Source organism: Mesoplodon bidens (assembly GCF_964165515.1).
Source record: "Mesoplodon bidens genome assembly, chromosome: 2".
NCBI classification, from domain to species: Eukaryota; Metazoa; Chordata; class Mammalia; order Artiodactyla; family Ziphiidae; genus Mesoplodon; species Mesoplodon bidens.
The window spans coordinates 19,147,963-19,153,632 of record NC_138177.1 but is presented as its reverse complement, the minus strand read 5'-3'; positions in this window follow the sequence as shown (position 1 = coordinate 19,153,632).

Here is a 5,670-nt window from a genome sequence, read left to right as displayed (position 1 = left end):
GGTTTCAGACGAAAAGTCCTATTTGTTTTCTTTTGAGGTCAAATTATCTGTTTTATTACTGATAAAGTCTAGGCTGGAGGGTGTGGTTTAGGAATATAGAGGCAATGGAATTTCTTCTTTTTTTTTTTCTCCTCTCAGTTTAAAATGTATCCACCAAGCCTCAGACAGCACTGGACAGTTGCAGGTCTCTCCCATCTAGGGCAGGGTTTTTCTGCCAAGCTCACCACTTGAACCAAGGAGACTTGAGTTCCAGCAGCTTGAAGGCAGGCAGATCCCAGGAAGGAAGAGGGAGGAGGAACAGCAGAACTCAACGGCTAATCCCAAGTTTACCAAGCATTTCTCTCCTGAGAAGGAGAATGAGAAGAAGTGGGAAGGGACCAAGACTAACTAATGCCCCTGCGTTGGATGCGTTGGGGATAAGTGTGATTATAATACTCAAGCAGCCTGAGGGAAGTTACAATCTCTGCCCCCAAATTACTCAACTTTTTGTACTTTGAACCCATGGTGCTCAATCATTATGCCTATGGTCAACCAGAAGCGGTACCACATCTTCAGAGAGGGAATCAACCTCCACCCCCAAACCAGCCACTGCTCCACTATAGATCTTCCTGGGCAGGCAGTGTGGATTTTTCTCCTATAAGTTTCTGAGTTGGGTCAGGGAAATACATTATGTTTTTCAAGGCCTTTCTATAGTCAAGAAGAAAAAGGTAGTTTCTCTTCAATTTTCCATCTCAAATTATTTCAAGCTACATTGACCAACATAGCCTATCAGAGGTTAGGCAGTAAAATCATGATATCATAATTTATGATATCATAAAAGTACCCCAAAAATGAAATGCCAACAATACGATGTTCTACACTTGAACTTAACCCTCTCAGTATCAAATTACCAGGGAGTCCCAGGTCCAAAATTTAATCCCCTTACAAGATCCAAAGAAGTGAAAAGAAGAAATGAAAGCCTGAAGTTAAATTATCTCACTCTCAATCAAGATCAAGTTCAAAGACATTCCATTTCAATTTCTTATTCTCTTTAGCCTCAGCAAGAAGAGTTCTTGATGTTCTGGGTGGGGTTGAGGCGCTGTCAGCAACTATAGCCTGGGATGGCTTTCCAGGAAGGGGTCTTAGAGTTTGGATTAATTCAGCTCCTAGCCTTTCATGTGTCTCACTTTTTTTTCCTATTATTATTTTTAAATTGTGGCAAAATATGCATAACTTAAAATTTACCCTCTTGGGCTTCCCTGGTGGCGCAGTGGTTGAGAGTCCGCCTGCTGATGCAGGGGACACGAGTTCGGGCCCTGGTCCAGGAAGATCCCACATGCCAGGGAGTGGCTGGGCCCGTGAGCCATGGCCGCTGAGCCTGCGCGTCCGGAGCCTGTGCTCTGCACCAGGAGAGGCCACAACAGTGAGAGGCCCGCGTACAGAAAGAAAAAAAAAAAAAAATTTACCCTCTGAGCCATTTTTAAGTGTACAGTTCAGTAGTGTTAAGTATTTTCACATTGTTGTGCAGCCATCACCACCATCCATCTCCAGAACTCTTTTCATCTTGCAAAACTGAAACCCTGCACCCATTAAACAATAACTACCATCCCCTCTCCCCCAGCCCCTGGCAACCACAATTCTTCTTTCTGTTTCTATGAATTTGACTACACTAGATACCCCGTATGCATAGAATCATACGGTATTTGTCCTTTCGTGACTAGCTGATTTCACTTAGCATAACGTCCTTAAGGTTCATCCATGCTGTAGCACGCATCAGACTTTTTTCCCTTTTTAAGGCTGAATAACATTCCATTGTACCGATACAGCACATTTGTTTACCCATTTGTCTGTCAATGGACATTTAGGTTGTCCTTCTGGCTATTGGGAATAGTGCTGCTATGAACATGGGGGTAAGTGCCTCACTTTTCAAAAAGACCAAAAAGTTTAGATCACACAGGAGATTATCATGGCACTGTCCTCACACCAGTAAATTTAGAAAATAATCCAATCCCCTGTAGAAAAGTTTCAGGCAAAAAGTCACATTTCCAAAGCCCAATATGTGCTTTTGCCAAAGGCTATAGCAGATTGAGAAGGGAAGATCCTTCTTAGAAGATTCCTCTAAGGGAAGAAGGGTAAATGGTTTTATCTGAAGTGCTCATCAATCATTGCTAGGTGACTGTAATCCACATGGAGTTTAATGATGGTACTATGTTTACCGAATCTGGGGGAGATGAACTCACCCCTATAAACAGTCTGCTCGCTCAGAGAGTAGCACGTGAGACATTACTGCCTGAAACACATTTTCATGGTCCAAAATAAAAGCATGATTAAAAAGGGTTTCTTAAAACAAGCATTTATTTTCTGCCTGAGAAGTTTAAAACGTGGATACTGCCAATAAAGGCCCACACTTCTGAACGCAGTGTAACGAAGAGGAAAAGTATTTGACCCGTCGTACAGCTCACGCCCAGAACATCATCTGCCAAAATATGGATTGCCAACTGGAATATGCAAAACGTCAGACACACATCTGTGGAAAAGGGCCTCCTCCCACAGGAAACAAGACGTTGGGGGCAGGAGGATTAATATAATTAAAACTTTAAGACACAGTGTGATACAGGGAAATACAGTTGAGACTTGAAATCTGTATTTTTTCTTTTCAAAAGCCCTGGGAGCATAATGAGAATACAGCTTTAAGAACTAAGATTCACCCCACCAGGCATTAATGGTATCCAGAAACTATGTGAGCAATCTTACTTGACATCCCCAAGACGTTAATATCTGTCCAACGCCAAACTAGAGGGGGAAACATGTTAATTTTCTCAGCCTTCTGATAGCACTATACAAGATCTCTTAGCCCCACAAAAAGCTCCAAATATATTCTCTAGGACTTCAGCTGCCTTAAAATATAGGCTTGCATTTATCTTGGCCACATTAACGAGATCTGTTTGACCAATACATTTATATTTATGATGACTAAGGGCAGATTATGGTTGTTAAAATTTGTCCTTGGGACATGAAAACACTCCTCTGTCATTAATACATTCTGTAATATAAACTATGATGTCAGGTCAACGTAAAGGGTAAAAACGTTCCGAAAGTATGCACACATCATTTTTTAAAGCAATTGAGCCTAATGGAATAACAAAGGTCATCATAACAAACCATTACAGCCTTGGTCTTGGCAACTCTGGCCACAGAAGAATCTCCAAGAAACGATCATCATTCCTCCAATGTTATGGCATCCAGACGACAGGGATGGCTCTCAGATGAGTCATACGGGCTCAGATCCTCGGTAGCTATGTGAGCGCGGGACGATCAATTATTCATGTGTTTACAAAGAGCTTTCCTGGTTGATGTTAACCAGAGCGGCTTGCACAGAAGAGCTCTCCAGCTGTCCTCGGCCGTCCTGGGCCTCCGACTAACAAGCTGCTTTAATTGCAGGCAAGTCATCTGGAAGGTGCCCCTCCCCTAGACCAAGTAAACGCCCTCCCTTTGAGACTTTATTAGGTGTAAAAATATTCATCAGAAATAATGATGACAACGATACTTTATTTATAGTACTCCCAGCAAACGCCAAAGGGAGACATTGAACTTGGACTTCACTTAGATCCCACCGAGCTCCACAAAGACTGGATGGAGTCTGAACCGTTGAAGATACAGGTCAGGGACTAGTAGAGGGGCTAGAGAGGAGGATGAAGGGGAAGAATCGGGCTGTGGGCTTCGTGAGGGAGACACAGGGAAGAACCGTCTAAAATGCTCAATGAAGGTAAAGGAGCATGACCGAGAACCACCAGAGAGGCCTCCTCCACGTGGCAGGAGACCTTTATCTTCTTCACCCTTCCCATGAACACACCTCCCCCACTAAGCATGACCCCTCACCCCTGGCTGGTTCTCCCTCTAGAGATGAATGCAGGGCTTCCCAAAAGATGACCAGACATAGACCTTTGGGGAGGACAGTGTTAAACACAAATAGAATTCTTCACTGCAGGACAATCTAGAGCCTTCTACAGGCTGCTGGGCCTTTGGAAGAGGATTGAGGCGTGCAGGACTTCCCAAAAGTATTGTTCCATGGAATTCTTTTTTTTAGGAGCATCCTTGTGGGCAAACTTGCAGAACACCCTGGACCAGTAAAACTTAGGGAAGTGCAGTGTTATGTGATAAACAGGTCTGAGAGCCACTCTGGCATCTTTGAGTGACCCTAAAATATCTGCCCTCGGCCACCACAGATTGCTTGCATTTGTCACACTCTCAGAGTCCTGGGGGCACCTGCCTGCGGTCACTGTTGGTGACAGCCTCATAGGTGGCTTCTCAAAGTCACACTTGGCTAGTCAAGCTCGCCTAGCCTCTGCACACAGTTCTAGCAAACTGGCAGCCCCCTCCCAAGGGCATCTCCTCACCCCGTATCACTAAGGTCAGAAGGAGATGAGGAGTGTTTCTCATTGCTGGACAGCTGCCTAATTTCCATCAGGCTCACCCCGATTTCTTCCTGCCCTTGTGCGTAAGTTGCTGCTTCTCTTTCCCATTTGTGACGTTCTCACTTTTTCTGGGGAACAGCTGGGAAAGTGAGCCTTTAAGCAGTCTGCCTAGGCTCTTTCCCACGTGGTTCTTTGCAAGATCTGCAGCTGTGAGTTTGTAACTCTCTGCTGTGACTGCAGCGAGACGTTGCCACCCAGAATGAAACGCACAACGACGGTGGATGTTTTGGCCTGACCCTGAATGTCCATTGTCTGCAGCTATAAGGAGACCTTTCTGCGGGTCTGCGATGGTCTATATTCCTGACCTGATATTTCAAGTGGGATTGTGTGCAGAGGTTCAGTATCCAAAATAAACCAGACATCAGCCCTGCCTTTGGCATTAACCAACTCATTAAATATAAAATAAACACAAGTAAATGGCTTTTAAATCTCACTGACAGAAAGCTTGGAAACTACTCTGAGATTCTAGAGGTCATTGGAACCTCTGTCTTTAAACTGGAATCTTCCTCACACTCTGAGTAGCAGAAGGAGGCTCCAGACAAATGAGGGAGGTGTTAGGGTTAGAGCCCCCGTCCACTGGAGGACTCCCCTGCAGTACACAGAAGGACAGGCTCCACGTGAGTGTGGCCTTTGAAACAGATTGAGTCCCTGGGGAAGTGGCTGTTACTATTGACAAGGGGTTAGAAGTTCAGGTCGAAGGCATTCAGCTTGCCACTGGTTATAAATATCTTGGGATATCCACCGAACCAACCTTGAGTTTCTCATCAGTGCCTGTTGGCTGCTCTCAGAGATCCGACGTTCACGTGGTTTCCTAAATCCTGTGTGCATTCTGCCATGGGTTCACGAGGTCCCATTAGTAATGCCACTTGCTGAACTCTTATTTTTGCCTTAATCTATCTGTAGTTTCAGCATAAAGTGGATCTATTGGGGAAGGTGATGGGCCAAGGTTAACGGATTCATTATTCTAATTGCACTTCACGCCGAGTGTGTGAAAAACACATTGCAATAGATTCACCAAGCAGAATACATATGTGCACCTGTTACCTTGTAACTTTACCTCAGAGCTAGGCTTGGTTCCAATGATTACTAAACTCTTTTATAAAACCAAAGTGAAACATGCACAGCTTTTGGTAAAAAGCATGTTTACTTGACAGCCCTTCAAAGACGGGCGTTCGCCGGAGGATGCTGCGTGTGTGTGTGTCAGGTGACAGGGTGA